Genomic DNA, 19903 nt, shown 5'->3' on the forward strand with positions numbered 1-19903 from the left:
TAAAACTGGGAAATTTATAATACAGCTTATATTTTAATTCACCATCTGGCTCAGGTGGTAAAGGACTTGTAAACATATTTTAGGTTAGATGTGTGCAAGTGTAAATACATGTGTTCACGTGTGTGTACATATTTCTATATATACATACCTAGACATATACTTGATAGTGAGTAAACTCAGATTAAACCCAAGCTGTTTAAAAATTGAAGAATTTTAAAAGTGAACTTGTTATCATTGAGTTCTAACGTACTAAATTAATATTGAATAAATATATTTAATTATTTAATGTTATTACATTGCTAATCTACTACTGAAAACATCTAATTGATGCAGGTAATTGAAAGGTTGCATTTCACGTTGAGAATAGAAGTCTGCACTTTGTGTTCAGCACACACAGCCCCGCTTTATCCCTTAGATTCCTTTTGTCCTTACACATGGTGCCTACCACGCCTTATTCTATCACTGATGTTCAAAAGATTGATGGAGGCTATTTGACAACATAATATAACAATGGATTTTCCTTGGACTAGAAACATCAGTGATACTGCTCAATTTAAAAGTATTTTCAACAGTAACTTGCATAAGGCTGCTTGTTTTTTGTATTCAGATATCCCAGCTCCCTGCAACTGGGTGGTAAGGCAGTAATTACAAAGATACATTGTTCCTGGTTCTACTGTGAAAATACATCCAAAGCAGCTGCTGCTACAATAAGACCATTTTACCTTTCCAGTCACAGATATGACTCTTCAGTTACTTTACTGAGTCCTCGAAAATAACCTCTGTTTCTGTTCTAAGAACAAAATAGCTCCCCAGTGGTGAGCGGTATGGGGGAAAGGAGAGGAGTTATGTTTTCACTACTGGAATTGTTGGTGTGGTGTGAACGCGAGAGACCATAAGCTAGTAACTATGGCGATATGGGTACACACTGCATTTGTATGATGCTGTCGAATAAATGACGTCACTTCGATTGACATATTTCATAAGTTAGGTTACCCTTAAACATGTCACATATACGTTGACATATCCATGACTCCTAAATGTTTTTTGTCTGATTTAGATATTAAGTGATCTTACTCATCAAAGGCCCCACAGTTGGCTTACTCATCAGAATCACCTAGCAAGCTTTAAAAAACAATAAAGACTCTATAAATATTGGCTCAGAAGCTCTAATCTTGGGATTCTATTATTTATAAGGTCCCTGGGTGATTCTGAGGAGTCCCTGGGTTAACACACTCGGCTGCTAAATGAGAAAGTTTGGCAGTTTTCAAGTCCGCTCTGAAGTGATTCTAATGTATCTAGAAAACACTGATATTATACAGAATACTTGTAAGTCTCTGTCTGTGTCACTATGTAAATACTCATGTGTGCAAAAACTACTGACTTTGTAAAACTACATACTGAAATCACGTTCTCTGTCTCTTTCTCTCTCTCTCTTTTTTTTCCCCTTAATCACAATTACTATAAATTTCCTTTTAAAATGTGAAGCTGAACTGCCTGCTTCCATTTCCTTGCTTCAACACCTGTTCACCAGTCACTGTGGTGCTTTGGACATTCAGCTGTAAAACAGGCCCCCTCATGGATAGGCTCACTGTCAGGATTAAGTATGCAGATAACTGAGAAGCATTCAGAATGTAGCAGGCACATAGTTAGCCCTCGTAATATAATTACAGTTCATCATGCCAATCATATTTTGCATCATTTATTCTTTTTGAAAACATGTATTGATTGCCTTATCTGTGCTGGGCTTTGTTCTAATTACTGAAAATACAGGGGTAAATAAAGCAGATAAAAATCCCTGCCCTCATATAGCTTTCCTTCTAGGGCAGGGAGATAAACAATAGACAAGTAACTGAACAAAATATGTAGGATTTCAGTGTTACTAAGTATTCTGGATAAAATATAAACAGAAAAGATGAACACAAAGTACTACTCTCAAGCTGGAATTAATCATTTCTATAATATCAAACAATATCATTAATATCACATGCAAGTAAAATTTTGCTGATGATAATTAAAAACTGGTTGCAGCAATCCATTGACAAGGAACTGTCATAAATTCCAGCCAGATTCAGAAGATGGTGTGGGATGGAAAGGAATCAGAAAAGGTGTGTTTCAGGGTTGTATCCTTTCACCTTGCTTATTCAATCTGTTTGCTGAACGAAGAATCTGAGAAGTGGGACTATATGAAGAAGAATGGGGCATCAGGATTGGAGGAAGACTGATTAACAATGTGTATGCAGACGATAGAACTTTGCTTGCTGAAAGTGAAGAGGTCTTGAAGCACCCACTGATGAAGATCAAAGACTACAGCCTTCAGTATGGATTACACTTCAACATAAAGAAAACAAAAATCCTCACAACTGGACCAATAAGCAACATCAGGATAAACCGAGAAAATATTGGAGTTGCCAAGGATTTTACTTGGATCCACAATCAACATCCATGGAGAGCATAGTCAAGAAATCAAATATATTGCATTGGGCAAATCTGCTGCCAAAGACCTCTTAAAAGTGTTAAAAACGAAAGATGTGACTTTGAGGACTAATGTGCACCTGAATCAAGCCATGGTATTTTCAGTCGGCTCATACGCATTTGAAAACTGGACAATGAATAAGAAAGACCAAAGAAGAATTGATTACAGTGTTGGCAAAGAATACTGAATATACCATAACTGCCAGAAGAACGAACAAATCTGTTTTGGAAGAAGTACAGCCAGAATGCTCCTTAGAAGCAACAGTGGTGAGACTTCGTCTCATGTACTTTGGACATGTTTTCAGGAGGGAACAGTCCCTGGAGAAGGACATCATGCTTGGTAAAGCAGAGTGTCAGAAGAAAAGAGGAAGTCCCTCAATGAGGTGGATTGACACAGGGGCTGCAACTATGGGCTCAAACATAGTAACAATTGTGAGGGTGGCGCAGGATCAAAAGTGTTTCATTCTGCTATACACAGGGTTGTTATGAGTCGGAAGCCACTCAATGACATCTAACCACAATAGCAATAATATGATTCTATGCATCAAACACTGATCTATGCATTTTACATATATTAAATCATTTTTAAACCCCTAACTACCCTCTAGTGTCATCATTTCTGTATATACCCATAAATATATAATTTTAATGGTTTACATAAACTGTATCACACTGTATGTTTACAACTTGCTTTTCACCCAACATTTTGAGGAAACGAAAATTGAGAATCTCTCATTATTCCTAATCAAAGAAATGAATGAGTAAAAATGTTTTAGTCAAATATGGGATATTCTCCAGCAGTTACAAGTTACAAAGGCGAAATCCAGCTCATTCTTTATGGTCTGAGTGGAATCCATTCCAGTGCATCTCCCTCCTACCTGACCATCACTGCCCAGTCTTTAACTCTCATCAGCCTCAGGCCAACCAATAGCAAATCTGGCAGCAGTAATGCTCCCTTATGCCTCTAGATCTTGTAGCATTTCTGACAGTACTTCTCTAATCTTCTCAGGAATGGCTATCTGGATTAGGTATAGTCTGAAGCACACTGTCTGGCTTCCAACGTACTTCCACCACTTATTAGCTGTGTGACCTTGGACAAATGACTCAACCCGACTTTGCCTCCATTCCTCATCGGTAAAGTGGAAATAACATAAATCACTCTATTTCAAAAGACTGTTGTGAGAATTACATATCTTTATGTAAATGGATTAAAAACAGTATCTATTGTTGTCAGGTACTGTCATGTCGGTTCTGACTCACAGCTTTAATAAAAAATACATTTATTTGTGTTTTTCCAACTTTATCACAAATAATGATTATCTAAACAAGTAATCATTGATTTTTGCTCTCTGGAAATAAGCCAATTAGTAGTGATGACCTGTATGTTTCTCTTGCTAAAGTAGAGTGGTATGCTTTTTCTCTCAGGAGGAAAAGATATTGTCTTCTCATGAACCTAATTTTCCTGATTTGACTTTCCGTTCTGAATCTCATTCCTCATTGTGCATTTTTCTTTTTTTTATGTTTTAGAATCCTTTCAGTAATAAAGAAGTTGCAAATATTTTAGAATTCAATGAAAGGTTTATGAAAAAATAAATGATTTAATGTCATCGTTTTGCTCTGTCTGTTGCCAGTCTCCATCTCTTGACCCCTTTCCCTTGTACTGATTCTGGTTTCCTTTTACCAACCTCCTTGCATAGAGTAATATATTTCCTCTTAAGCCACTTCACAATGCTGCCAACAGAAGTCACCCTCTCAGTTACTAAGCTTTTCCTAAGCTCCTTTGGATGCCCCAGCAACCTCTTTACCTGTTCAGGAAAATCCATCCCTGTTTCTTCTCTTCAGGTCTCTGACTTGCAAATTTGAACAGTGATATTTAATCAAAGATTCTCTGCGAGCATTCGCTCGAGCTCCCGTATTTGCATGAGATCGTTTGAAATCCAAGGAACAAAACAAAAACTGGCCAAGATGGTAGTATTTAAGACTACAGAAACATAATTCATGTAATAATTAAGTCAGCTTTTAGTTAACCTTTTTCCAAGTTAGAATTTCCCTGGTCTCTGACTTGTTTTTTTAACACTAAAGGTAGATGACTGTCAAGGGAACTTTGAATAAGACACATCTAAATTACCTGCAAGAGTTTACAGAGGACCCAGTGACAAAGTAATGAAGTGGGAATGAACCATGTCTCCCTCGCTGGCGTTTGCAAGCTCCAGACATTAGAGTAAATGATTGCTATAGTCCATTTTCATATCTATTATTAAACTCTAGCATACACATTCATTTATTAATACGTTCTTAAAATAATTCTGACAAATACCTTTAAAAGATCAGTGTAAGAAAATATTTGCTTCTTCTCTTCCACATGTTCAATAAACATGGAAATAAACAAGATGAAGCTGTGAAATTTATGCTGCAGAAAAAACAAGACAGCCCTAACAGAAGAAATGAATACATCATTGACAGGAAGTGAACAGTTTTAGGTACTTTTACATCGATTTTATATGTTGTAATATATCCTACAATGCATGTATACTTTGGGGTTTGGACTTTAGTAATAAATATAACTATATATTATTTTCATAAGGAGCCCCAGTGGCACAATGGTTAAGCTCTTGGCTGCTAACTGAAAAGTCGGTGGTTTGAACCCACCAGCCATTCCGTGGAAGAAAGACCTGGTGATCTGCTCCCATAAAGATTACAGCCTAGGAAACCCTATGGAGCAATGGCAATGTTGTTTTCATAAGGTATACATGGTGGTTATCACAAATTTTATTTCTTTCTTTCCATCTTTGGTTTAAATCTTAGTTGAATGTTAGCTAATACATTAAGCTTGTGTTTTGATTATGACAATCAGAAATGCAAGTATAGATCCCCCCTGCCAAAAAAATAAAAAAAAAAGATGAATAAGCAGTCTGCACTCTCAGAGGCTGCAGGCTTAAGTCATGAAGATATGGCCAAACATCCTCCAAACGGCAGTAGTTATCATCAGAGTGAACTAAGGATAAACAAGTTTAAACAATGAGCTGGGTCTCACTACTAAATGTAAATTATCATATAAAAGCTGTAAAAGTGTGATCATCAACTTTTATTCCAAAGACAAATCTGCAGAGTCGCACTGAATAAAACAGTGTATGTGAATGGTGTGCAGGTTCTCAAACACTATGCAAAGATGCTGGCATTCATGACGCCATTTTCCTCTTTATTTCAAATAGATACAGATAAATGATGCTATGTCCTTGGAAGTGCACTATGTTAGCATTTTGTGTTCTAAAAATCTCTTGTTGTTGTTGTTATGTGAAGTTGGGTCAGCTCCAACTCACAGTGACCTTAGCTATACCAGAAGGAAAGACTGCCCAGTCCTGCGCCATCTTCACGGTCCTTGATGTCTGAGTCCATTTTTTCAGCCATCTCACCAAAGGCTTCATTCACTTTTGTCAATGCTCCACTTTACTGACTATAATGTCTGTTTATAGCAAAGGTCTTTCCTGATGATGTGTTCACAGTAAGCAAGATGGAGCATCCACATCCTTACTTCTAAGGAGCATTCTGGTTGTATTTCTTCTAAAACTATTTTATTCATTCTTTTGGAAGTCCATGGTATATTAAATGTTCTTCGCCAACACCTCAATTTGAGTGCGTCAATTTTTCTTCCATCTTCCTTTTTCATTGACTGGCTCTGTATATATATGAAGCAATTGAAAAGATCATGGCTGTATTAAGAAAAAAACAAACCCAACCCAGCTGCTATCGAGTCGATTCCAGCTCATAGCAACCCTATAGGATAGAGTAGAACTGCCCCATAGGGTTTCCAAGGAGCGGCTGGTGGATTCGAACTGCCGCCCTTTTGGTTAGCAGCCAAGTGCACTTTAGTCATCAAAGAGAGATTTTTGCTTTTCAAAACTTTAAAGAGGTCTTTTGCAGCAGGTTTTCCTGGTGCAATATATCCTCAGATTTCTTGACTGCTGCTTCCATGTACGATGATTGTTGATCCAATAGAATAAAGTCGTCAACAACTTCAATTTCTTCATTTATCATGATGTTTTTATTGGTCCAACTGTAAGGCTTTTTAATTTCTTCAACTTCAGGTGTAATCCATACTGAAGGCTCTAGTCTTCGACCTTCATCAGTAAGTACTTCAAGACATCTCCCTTTTCGACAAGCAAAGTTGTGTTATCTGCATATCGAAGGTTATTAACGAGTCTTCCTCCAGTCCTGATGCCTCCTTCTTCTTCAAATAGTGAAGCGTCTCCCATTATTTGTTCAGCATAGATCCAATAAGTAAAGGGAAAAGATACAACCCTGCCGCACACCTTTTCCACTATTGAACCATTCAGTATCCTCTTGTTTTTTTGAAGGACTGCCTCTTGATCCATGTTCCAAATTAGCACAGTGAAGTATTCTAGAATTCCCATTTTTTGTAATGCTGTCCATAATTTTTTTTTTTTTTCAATGATTCACACAAAATCTTTAAAGCCTCAGTAATCTCCCCTCTGCTTTTGGCTGATGGGAATATTTGTCGGTTATCAGTTGTCATCAAGTCGTCTCGGAAGTCACGGTGATCTCATACATAACAGGACAAAACCTTGCCTGATCCTATGCCATCTTCATGATCGTTGGTATGTTTGAGTCCATTGGTGCGGCTATTGTGTTAATCCATCTCTTTGAGGGTTTCGCTTAATTTCACTGACCTTCTTCTTTTCAAAACATGATGTCTTTTTCTAGCAATTGGTCTTCCCGGACTTGTCCAAAAAAAGGATGTTGAAACTTTTTTAAGACTGACAACTTCTATGTCTTCTTATTATCTAATATATATTTATTTTTTAATAGTTCAACTGACATGTATAATATTAGAATGGTGGGGATTTACTCTCTAAGTCCATTTTTAGTATTAGGATAGAGGTTGATTTTAAGTTTTGTATTTAAAGTCTCTGGAAAAAAGTAAAGTATCGGGTCTGTACTAAATCTGTTAAGAAATTTTAGTTTTCTCCAGTTTTTCTCAACTCTTTTCTCCCTAGGCAATCTGGTCTCCTTGTTGTCTGAACTGTATTATGATCAAGCTTGCCAGCTTGTCTTTAGAAATGCTGATTCAATCTGTGTGTGCTCAACTTTCTGACAACTGACACTTTTAAGTCTCTTCAAAGCTGATCTCTTCTGTTCTCTAAACATTTCTGGTCCATTTTTAAGTCTGTTAATTTTTAAACTTCTAAATTGCAAGATTGTACCACGTGATACAAAATTTATTTTAGATTATATTTGAATTTACATGTTTAATTTTTCCAAATTTTATCTTCTCAGGGCTCCAGTATTTTTCTCATTCCCTTTTGATCTAATGGCTTTGCTCTTGGCCTCAGGACAGACTTATAGCAGAAGCTGGAAGAAAGTTCTAGAACTCTGCATGGGTACAGAGGCCCTGAGGTAGCAGGCAGGAAATGACCATTAGTAATACAAAGAGAGAGTTTTAAAATTTGGGAAAAGATAAATGTCCAAAATCAGATCAAGTATCATTATTCTGCCTCATAAAATCTAAGACACTATTGATTGTGCAACATGATTCTATGCTTTACAAAGAAAGGACAAAGGCAAAATGCTGCCAAAATAAATGATCTCCTTTTTGCAGATATTAAAAGGTAGAAATGTGTATCTTGGATTCAGTATAATATAGTGTTAATTCTCAGAAAGTAGAATGGGAAAAAGTCTTTAGGTTTCTTTTACAGAAACTTTTTATTGACGTTATTTGAAATAGGATTTATTATATATGTGTTTTCTCAGAGCTTTATTTTACACTAATCTCTCTTGGGCATGAATTTGTTTGCTATGAATAAAAATCCTGCTCATCATCTATAGAACATGACTCAATTTCTATAGGAATAAAAAAACAATATAGGTCCTTTAAAATATCTCCAAAAAGTGAGATTTTTATGAAACTCAATGAGTTTTAATTTTTTTGTAATTTTCAAGCCTGTCATCTAAACCCTAATTTGTAAAGCAGCAAAACGTACTTTGTCAACTTTTTTCCATCAATACCTGTTGCTAAGAAAATTATATGAACATGCAAAACTATAGGCCTCCTGCTTAGAACTAATCAGATTAAAATTAGCTAATGAAATAAAAGCCAAAGAGTAATCCCTAAAGCATCATGTGAATTAAAACTTCATCTCATAATAAAGGACTTTGAAATTAGGATTTCCTAAGTGAAGAGAACTGCAAACAGTATCAGGACTTCGAATAAGGAATATTGGAAGGACTCAAATGGTGCATGGAATGCTATTAAGTATAAAGCTATTGCTCCACACTTATCAAGACTACAGCAATAGATTTTATAATCAGCTGAGATCAAGGAACAGTATGTTAAAATATTTCCAATTTTGTTAGTAACAAAAAATGTAGATATTTTACAATAGGCTTAATTCAGAGAAGTGGGTAAGCTGAAGTATCATGGGAGGTAAATCATGCTGATTGCAGTCTTGAAGAAATAGCGTCATTTTCCTTAAGAGTTAGAGAAATGTTAATGCTACAAGTCTATTTAATCATCAGTATATTGGTAATTAAGGACCCCTCTGGGCACAGTGGTTAAAGAGATCTACTGCTAACTGAAAGATCGGTGGTTCAAAACCACCAGTGGCTCCATGGGGGAAGTGTGGCCATCTATTTCCATAGAGATTTACAGCCTTGGAAGCCCTATAAAGTCGCTATGAGTCTGAGTGGACTCAACGACAGTGGGTTGTTTTTTTGGTTATCTTGGTAATTAAAATTTGCTTGGGCTCTTCTGGGTGCTACTGAAAGAATCAAAGAAATATAAATGAATTTGCAGAAAATAGAACTACTTTCAACATGCTTCTTTTTCACAGAGTGAAAACTGCAATGAAGGTACTCATTACACAGAATTTAAATTTTACTTTATTTTTGTTCTCCACAATAACAGCTTTTTCAAAAGCCTTAAATACTTATTTAAAAGAGCTTCAATAGGGTGCTTACTTTAGGTTCATGTTGTGAGATTTTTGTCAATTAAGAAAATTATATTTCAAGTATGGGACTGTCAAGAAACATTTACACAGAATTTTTAAGAAATATTTATCAAAATAAAAATAATAATCATAATATCACCTACCATATGTTGAACAGTTCATTCGTGTGAAGCATTAGCTGATTTAGCTTTCTTCACAGAAAGATCATAATTAAAATGAATTCATTCTTATGTACAGGCCAACCACCAACCAGTTGCCCTAGAGTCAGCTCCTGCTCATGGGGACCCCATGTGTGTTAGAGTAGAACTGTGCTCCGTGGGGTTTTCATTGACTGATTTTTTTGGAAGTCGACTTGAACCCCCAGCCTTTCAGTTGACAGTTGAGCACTTAAGTTTGCACTACGCAGGAACTCCAGTGTAGTATGAACCTCCCAGCCCTTAACATCACCAAGAGTTTTGAAAGTTGGCTGTACTGAAATCAATGTACTGCTATAAAAATGACAGAATATTGATTTCAAATTACCCCGGGTATAGCACACTTCTGCAGTGCTGCAAACAATTTCCTCTTTTTCTGAGTCATAGTAGGTCTGCAAGTCGCAACTGTTTATACTGTGCTCAGTCAGAAAATATTTGTTGGGCAGTATGTGAGACACTGAAGACATAAAGTTGAAGAAGACAATTCTTGCGGATCTGCTTAATAGCGTACAAGTATCTCAGTAGTTTATACTCTGGTTTTAATAAGGATATATTATGGATAGAACTGTGTCCCCCCAAAAATATGTGTTGTAAATCCTATACATGTAAATCCCCTGTACATGTGGATGTAATCTCATCTGGGAATAGGACTTTCTTTGTTATGTTAATGAGACCATATCAGTAGGGTGTGTTCTAACCCAGTCACCTGTATGTCTTCAGTGCCTCCCATCCTGCCCAACAAATGTAGATGCAGGAGACGTAACAGAGAAGAGGGGGAAAAGCAAACACAACGTTTGCAGAGGAAGAGCCTGGCAGACCAGGATGCAAGTGGTTAAAGAAGATTTGTGAAATATTCTTTGCAGAGATTTGACAGTGAAAGAGAAGAAAGAGAAAGAATGGTGTCACAAGAGGGTCTATATGACTAGGTTCTGTAATCCAAACTTCCAAGTTAATCATCTTTCTGTGAACATTTCTTGACAGACGTGATAGCGATTTCACCCAGTATCTCAGCAAATAAAAGGGGCTTCTTATTTCAGTTTGTTTTGCAGTTTTCAGGGGGCAGATTTATTTCTGCACATCTGTTATACGCATTGTTTGACTTCTGGATTAACTATTCGTTAAAACCTGAATTATTCGGTGCAGTCAAATAGTGCAGACAGGTAACTTCAGGCATAATAATATTTTTTTAAAAGACTTTCTAAAATCGTGAATAGGAAATGATCACTGTCAACTTTCTACTCTCTGAATATACAGTCATGTTTAGAAAGAACAAAGTAAGTTAGAGTACTTGAATTTATTTGTGATAACCCAATACTTATTTTTCTCTGACATACCTTATCCCCCTTCTTTCTCCTTTCTTTATAAGACCAAACTCTATTCAGGTCAAATGCAGTGACTTCTTGTTTCCCACCAATGAATGTTCAGATTCTTCCTCATCTCAGTCACATTCTGGCCAAAACTTACTGTTCTGTGTTTACCTTCCACAAATGTCAAATCGAATCCAATATTTTCCAAGCACTCTTGATTTTTTTTCCATCTCAAGTTGCCCAGAAAGGGTGGAATTATCTCCCTTTCTTTCCAGCTCCACACATCTAGAGCACATTCTTGTCCATGTCATGCCCTTGCCCACTTTACCTATATCTACCTTTCCAAAATGCTGTCTGTCTGTATCTACCTATCTTCATGTGTCACTTTTCTGGAGAGTGAGTCTTTGATAGCCCACCATTATCTGGAAAGAACCATTCTTGCCCTGTATTTTCTTTCACTAGGACGTAATCTTGAATCTGAAATCTGTTTGTAACCCCTGGGATTTCAGGCAGTCCTAAAGTTGATTAAAATGCTTGTGAAATCTGGTAGGTTTGGACTCTAGGGAGAGACTCCATACATTTTTTAAAAATTTTCAGTAGAGAATATAGAGCTACTAATTAAATTAAACTTTTGGAAGGAGAGACTGAATTCTTAATTGTTTTTCTACATCCAATGCTTAGAAAATACCTGCTACATATGTTTCATATATTCTTAATAAATATTGATTATTGCTGGTTGGCATTATATTGAAAAATTAGCTGCTGTATATTAAAATCCTAGCAGGTGCTAGCAATTTTTACACAATTTACCTCTAATTCTCACCCTCTAAAATTAAAAAGGAAAGATAGGTATTAAAACTTACTTTATTTAAATGAAGACACTGCAAAGTTTGATATTTGAGATTTGCATCTATGTCTATTCTATCATTCTAAGATCAGAGATATCAATTCAATAAGGCAAATCAAAAATCCACAAAAATCACAATAACACAAGTATGCTTGATCCTCCCCAATAGATAATAAGGTGCTTGAAACAATATAAATACGATCATCCATCCTAAAATCTGATGCAATGTCTTGCTCATAATAGTTGATCAGTAAATCTCTGGGTAATGTAATTAAATGGAAATAAACACATAATAGTTAAGAATTTGTAAATATTTATTATGTTCTAGTTATCAAGTTAAATTAGATTTCAAAAGAATGCACGTTTTTACTAAGATACCCTATTTATTTTGATTCATGGTAGCAATGAATCTATGTTTAAAATTATCATTGGCATTAATCAATGCAGCTACATTTTAGAAACTTTGGCCTACATGTTTGGAACTGCCTAAAAATTACTCAGGACAAAAAAAGAGAAATTATTTAGAACAAAAAAGAGACAATTCTCATATAAATTTTGAGAAAAAGACCGGTTTTCATGCCTTTGTATTAAATGTTAAATTAAAAAGTATATTTTATTTAAATATGGGGCTTTCACTGTGCCACAAGGGCCCCATATTTAAATAAAATATATACTTTATTTAAACAATTCTAAAGAGAAAATTATAATAATGAAGATAATGTAGAATTTATAGGATTATATTGAATGTCGTCTAAACATTAAGAAGTTATCAGTAAGTAAAGACGAATACATAACATACTTTTGTGCCTGCTATCCCTCTGGGTCTTAAGTACAAGAGATAATAGAAACAGACCTTTTCTTTTTTTGTTAATATTAGAGTAGATTTATTGTTTGTTCATTAATTATACTATATACCAAAATAATTTCTTATACATATATGATGGTGTTTTAGTGGTCAATACAACTAATAGTTAAATTTAGACTGGTAGCACACTGAAAGCTGCGAACACTATGGTTATGGGATGCACTTAAAGCTTTCTTCAGTGCACATTATTGAGAATTTTAAAATATTATATAATAGCCCTAACTTTTAAAGAGTAGACGATCGCTGATGTTAGTAATCTCAAATTTGTTAAATAGTAAAACCAAACATTAGAATTGAACGTTTAACTCTTAGCAATAGCTTAAAGCCCTGTCTAAACTCTGGCTACGTATAAGAATAATCTGGAAAGCTTTAAAAAAGTATAGATACTTGATCCTCAGCCCAAACCAACTAAATCATAATCTCTGGGTGTTTTTTAAAAGCTCTCCAGGTGATGCTATTATTTAGTCAGATCTGAGAATGATGGGATTAAGGATCTAAAAAACGATGGGCTTCACAACCATTTTAACCTTCAGACAACAAGAAGTAAAATAAATCTCTAATTCAGACTTGGTTCAAGCCGGGCGTGGTGGCGCGCGCCTGTAGTCCCAGCTACCGAGGAGGCTGAGACTGGAGGATCGCTTGAGTCCAGGAGTTCTGGGCTGTAGTGCGCTGTGCCGATCGGGTGTCCGCACTAAGTTCGGCATCAATATGGTGACCTCCCGGGAGCGGGGGGCCACCAGGTTGCCTAAGGAGGGGTGAACCGGCCCAGGTCGGAAACGGAGCAGGTCAAAACTCCCGTGCTGATCAGACTTGGTTCAAATTTTTAACTTGAGCCATGCACTTAATTGCCAGGAAAATATGTGTATCTCTACCTATCTCTATCTATATACTTACAGGCACAATGATTAAGCACTCGGCTGCTAAAAGAAAGGTAGGCTGCTCGAAACCACCCCATGGATGCGAGGGAGAAACATCTGGCAATCCATTCCCGTAAAGATTGTTGTTGGCGTGTGCAGTCAGTGGATTCCAACTCACAGTGCCCCTATATGGCAGAGTACAAATGTGCTCCATAGTGTTTTCAATGGCTAATTTTTTGGAAATAGATCACCAGGGCTTTCTTCTGAGGCACCTCTAGGTGGACTTGAACCTTTTAGTTAGCAGTCAAGCATGTTAACCATTTGCACCACTGAGGGACTGCTTTGTCATTTGAGCCTCACGATATTTCTGGATGACAGCTATTGTTAGCTCCATCTTACAGATGAAGAAACTGATATTTAAATAAGACAAGAGACTGGCTCAAGGTCACAAAGGTCTTCATATTTCGAATGCCAAAGCCTTTCTTTCCACTGTGTGATATTATCATTTTAATGGACTCAGACAGTCACATCCTTGTTTGTGGTTGTAGTTTGTTCAGGAATCGGGTTATTTTTGACTCATTCCAGAAATATTGCGTGAACCTTGCTGTGGCTAAAAGCACTCTGCTGGAGGCTATAAAGAACTTGCTGCCGCTCTTCCAGACAACAACAATAATGAGAGCAATAATAATAATAATAAAGTTTACTATCCACATATAGCTATATTGCAAGGAATTATGTGGTTAAAATTCCATAAGAAAAGTGTAAGTGTTATGGGAGTAAAGATGGAGTGATTGATATTGATGTGGGAGATTGGAAAACGTTCCTTCCAAGGAGAAGAACTGAACCAAACTAAACTGCTGCAGTAGGCTGGTTGGTATCAAAGTGAATGATGTATCCAATCCGCAGTAAATATTTTATATGGCAGGAACATGGGATTTTTGGAATGGTAGAATAAAATATTAATTTGGAATAAAACGACAAGAGACACATCACAGAAAGCTCTGGAATCTATTGTTTGTTGTACATAATTTGGGGCCACAGTGATTCCTGAGCAGGAATATGCCATGATCACACTTGGATATAAAGTGTGACAGATTGAATTGTGTCCCCAAAAAGACATGTTGAAGTCTTCACCCTTGCACTGGTGAGTGTGACCTTGTTTGGGGCAATAGGGTCTTCCTTCGCAGATATTACTAGTTAACAAAGTCACACTAGAGCAGGAGGGGTCCTCATCCTAATGACTTCTGAGAGGTGTTTTATTAGAAGGAAGAACAGACATGGAAACAGTCACACAAGGGGAAGGAGATGCCATATGAGGACAAAAGCAGACACGACGGAGCAGCAAAGGGACGTCAAGGCTTGCTGACAGCTCCCAGAAACAAGGAGAGCATGAGGAGTCCCTCTAAACGGCCGCGGAAGGAATCAGCACAGCCAACTGGACTTCTCACCTCCAGAATGGTGAGAAAATATTAAAACCACTCACTTTGTGGTATTTGTATGGCAGCCCTAGGAAGCCAAGGCACAAGGCTTACGGATTATAAAGGGTTTTATAACAGGAGACCATTTTCTTTTCATGATACTTTAGACAAAGGTTTACAAAACAAGTAGTTTCTCATTGAACAGTTAGTACACATGTTGTTTTATGACAATGGTTAACAAGCCCACGACATGTCAGCACTGGCCCTTCTCAACCTTGGGTTCCCCATTACCAGCTTTCCTGTCCCCTCCTGTAACAGGAGACAATTTAACAAGGAAACATCGTTTAAATATTTTGAAGGCAAATAATAATAACAACAATTAAAAATGAAGAAAATTACAATTGGGCTAAGAAATGAAATCAGTGACTCACAAACATGTGGCGTCCCTGGGCGGCATAAACAGTTAAGCTCTGGACTACTAACTGAAAGGTTGGTGGTTCCAACCCACCCAGAGGCACCTCGGAAGTAAGGCCTGGCAACCTGTTTCTGAAAGATCGCAGCCTTGAAAACTCTATGGAGCAGTTCTACTGGGCACGTATGAGGTGGCCAAGAGTCGAAATTGACAACAGCAACGAACAACAACGACAGCAACAGCAACAGACACATGCTGACACATAATATTCTAGAGGCTTGTTAGATGTGCCTTTAGGAAGAAAGACATTTGTCCTTATGTTGCTGCCTATTTCTATAGAACTTAATGCTACGGTCAATAAATTCTAGTCACATATAGCACTCATGAATATATTCAGGGTGATATTAAAACATATATTTAGAAAGTGCTACAGCCGGAACTAATCTATCAGAGAAGAAGCTGCCAGCTTCCCTACAGCCAGGGCAGGTCTGCAGCTGCTTGCTGTTCCAGAACTTAAATCTTTAGGGATTTCTGGGAGACATTGGGAACATTCTGTGGCGGGGCCCAGAGCGGCTGGGGTTGGGGGCGCTCACGGTTTTCTGCACAGTGGCTATTTGTCATCTAATGCAAATAACTTGATATTTTAACACAAATGGTTAAGTGCTTGGCTACTAACGGGCAGGTTGACAGTTCAAATTCACCCAGAGGTGCATTGGAAGAAAGGCCTGGCAATCTTCTTCGAAAGGACATAGCCATGAAAACCTTATGGAGCAGAGCTCTCCTCTGACTCCTGGGGTCACTGTGAATTGAAATCGATCGAGGCCACTTCTCTTTTTTTTATGGACACACCAGCTCAATAGCTTGGGAGACATGCCCGGAAAGAGTAAAGTCACTCTTAGTTTCGAAGTAAATTTCAAAACATCTGTGGGGAAACATTTTGAACTGTATCCTTACCATGTTATATTTCTTGGATTAGGAAACTGTACACAATTTCATGGTCATAAGTTAGCTACAGATCTCTTGTGGAGGAAAATGTGCAACCTTTAAAATGGAAAGGGATCCGGCAGTCAAATGTGCAAAGTAGTTACAGCCTTGTGAACCTTTAAAAGCCACCAACCAGAATGAGTTTACCAGAAAGAAGGAACCCTCAGGATACTTCTTGGAAAGTGCTGAGGTCAAGAAAGTCCATCAAATGAGTGACTGAACGCAAATATGAAATAATCGGAAGCCATTTCAGGGGACCAGATTCTGCAAGTGTGTAGAAAGAAACTTGCTCACCATCTGATCATCACAACTTTCAGTGGTGACTGCATTCATCCCTCTGCTACACTTTCCTTCCCAAACCCTTTTTAAACTCACATCTGGATTTATTTTGAGTGTTCCATTTATACTGTGAGGCATTCGTACTGTCATTTCATAAGAGGGATGAAGCTCTAGTTAAGTGACGCATCTAGCAGAATAATGAAACTAGCTGTTCATCCTGCATTAGTTATTACACTAACAAACCACTTCACTGTTCAGTTTGAATAACCTGACCCAGACAGTGAAGAGAACAAGCAAGGCGACTTGTGCATTTTAAATCTGCCTGGGTTCTGCACAGCTGCGGTTGAGCTGCCATCTCCCTAGAGCTCATCACTGGTAACGTCTTTGGGCGAGTGATAGCATAGCCACAGCTCACTGACCTAGCAGCTGCAGACCGTGAAAGGAAACGCCACACTTTGACCATGACTTTTTGAATGTGAATGCTGACCGCTTGGGTTGACAGCCTCCTAGTCCGTGCAGCTGTACACTGTGGAGCTTTAAGTTCTAAAGCCCGTGCTGCCTACAGGTGATGAATATCAGCATTTAGCAAATAAAGGCTCCACAGCATCTGCAGATTTGGCTGATGATACTGCTGGCAAGAGGGAGAGAATATGAAGAATGAGTACAGTTAAGAGTTGACAAACTGAAAGTCAGAATAAATTTCTACCTTAACATCACATAAATACAAATTGTAGAAAGACTGTTTACCAAGGGACTAATAATCCTCCCAGGTTTTATATTCTTGAAGCCTAAGAACTCATCATCTACCTGCTGTTGACACATATTAGTCTGTTTTAAATAGCTGTGATTTACAAAATAACATTGTTGCCTCCCAGTTCTCCAATGTCAACCACATTTAGAAGTTTAGAGAAAGAAAGGCTTTAGTCTAATACATTTATATATAGTTATTAAAATTTGCCTCCTAGTAATATCTCACTCAACTTTAAATAAGTCAGTAAGTGAAAATGCATTCACTTAAATCAAAAGCCTGGAACAATCTCAAAAGTTCATTTACTCCATTACTCTGCCCCTAGTAAGACTTCAATCCTTTAATACCTCTAATGAATAATATTGCATATTTTTCTTAAGAAATATATTCTCTTGTTGCAACATTAGTAAGAAATTACTTCTAATGACTGGTCAAAATAATTACTTTTAAAATTTAAGCACACTTTCTTTTCTTTGTCCTATTCTTAGTAGACACAGAACATCTATTCAGAACAAATTTTTATCTTTATGGTATCTTAATATACTGAGAAACCAGAAAAATAAAAATCATACCTGCCTTACCCTCTTTCACTAAGGTAAATAGAGTGAGTCTGAGAAATAGAGATTTCCCAACCAGCCCAACATAACTTGATGTGGTAGCTGAAGATTCTTTGGCCAAAGTGTAGGTAGAACAAAAAGGAGCACTGGAGCTATGTGTCACCTGAGCCAGGTCAACAGGTGTTCCCCTGAGAGCATAACCCCAGTGAATTCATCACAGCTCAGCTTGTAGACACGAAGGCACCATTGGCCAGAACTGTGAAGCGTTCCATATCTCAGGATGGGGCCACGATATCCAAGATTAGAGAGACTGAGGTAAAAACCAGAATCATGGTTCATTAATCTACAGTGGAAGCTACCTCTCATCAAGGGGCTAGAATATTAGTTTGTTGACTAGTATTCTCTACAGACACCCAAATGATGTGTTCAGAATGCACATCAGATAACTTCACTGCCTCATTTCAAACTCTCCGAAGCGGTGTCTTCTCCTACTTATAAAACCCAAACTACTCCTCCTAGCCTCCCCATGGTGCCCTCCAGGACTTCCCTCGATATGTCTCTCTCACTGATGACACTTTGACTTTTTTGTGTGTGTGTGCGTCAATTGTTCTTCCTGCCTCAGGGACTTGGCGCTTATTTGCTGTCTCCTTTGCATTTTCCTGACTTTCACAAGGCAGTCCCATTGAGCTCAAATATTACTTCCGCAGAAGGGCCTTTCCTGACCATCATATCGAATGCTGCTTCCCCTGCCCCATAATTATTATCCTCTTTACTTGTTTGATAGATTAGCTTCTCTCTCTCTCGATAGAATGTAAAGTTCACAAGAAAATAGACCTTGTCTTTGTTGCTTTCTACTGTGTATGGACTAGTTACTGACACACTGTGGGCATGCCACTAAAATGTGTTGGATGCATCTGTTAACACAATACATGTTCCCTAGAAAAAATGGGGAAACCCTGGTGGCTAGTGGTTAAGAGCTATGGCTGCTAACCAAAAGGTTAGCTGTTCAAATCCACCAGGTGTTCCTTGGAAACCCTATGGGGCAGTTCTCCTCTGTGCTATTGGGTCGCTATGAGTCAGAATCTATACGACAGCAACGGGTTTGGTTAGAAGAATCAAGACTATAATCAGGACACAGCTTGGTGAGCCCGAGAAACTGTCATCAAGCCTTCCTTCAAGTCACGCGTCCTTGTCTTGTCTAGCACGGAGTTCACTGGACTCTGAGGAAGACTTGCTGTCATTGTTTATGCTTAGATCCTTCCTTTTCCAAGTTTCTTTGGCCACCACCAGCAAATACACACACACACATACTCCTGACAGATACGTTCTTTCTTAAATATATTAATGCATTGAATTTTATTATGGCTAAGCCTTGGACTAAAGGACGTTTAGACCCTTTGGGGTGAATTCACATATCTCAGCAAACTTTTTTTTTTTTTTAAATATGACTTTGTGGGGACAGTCTTAGTTTCAAGGTTCAGCTTCTTAGAATGCTCCACTCTACAGGAACTTCCTTCTGGGCTCCTCTCTGCCTCTTACGCTTCCCCTCAGATCCCTAGGCAGAACCTGTGAAGTAGAAAGTGGACCTCCTAGCAACATCTGCAATAAAATGCTGTGTATCCATTTCCTCCTTTCTCAAACTCTTCAGTAATCCTTACTGTTCCCTCAAGATCAAGTCCAAGTTTTTAAAGACGGCATAAAAAGACTTCCAAGAGCCACCTCATCCCTTTACAGATTTATTTCTCGTCACTCTGTAGTTCCCCCCTTACATTCCAATATTGAACTATAATCTTTATAGTTGCCTGAGCACATCTTTGCATGCCATGACACCTCGGCTTTGTGTTTACTCTTCTCTCCACCCTTCTTTCCTTGTTTGCCTGGCAGCCTTGAACTTATCCTCAGGCATTTTCTCCTCTGGGCAGTCTCCTGCTCCCTCCTAAGGTGGGCTAGATGAGTCTTCTGATTCTATACCGTTTTGTGCAGAGTTTCTCTTACCTT

The 19903-nt window shown here is 37.8% G+C and overlaps 1 protein-coding gene across 1 annotated transcript in view; it reads right to left on the reverse strand.

Moving 5' to 3' along the window:
* LOC101344436 (CUB and sushi domain-containing protein 1-like) overlaps positions 1 to 19903 on the reverse strand; it is a 1691327-nt gene that overhangs the window by 778190 nt on the left and 893234 nt on the right. The window lies entirely within an intron of this gene.

The sequence above is a fragment of the Trichechus manatus genome, unplaced genomic scaffold, assembly GCF_000243295.1.
Source record: "Trichechus manatus latirostris isolate Lorelei unplaced genomic scaffold, TriManLat1.0 scaffold00234, whole genome shotgun sequence".
Classification (NCBI taxonomy): Eukaryota; Metazoa; Chordata; class Mammalia; order Sirenia; family Trichechidae; genus Trichechus; species Trichechus manatus.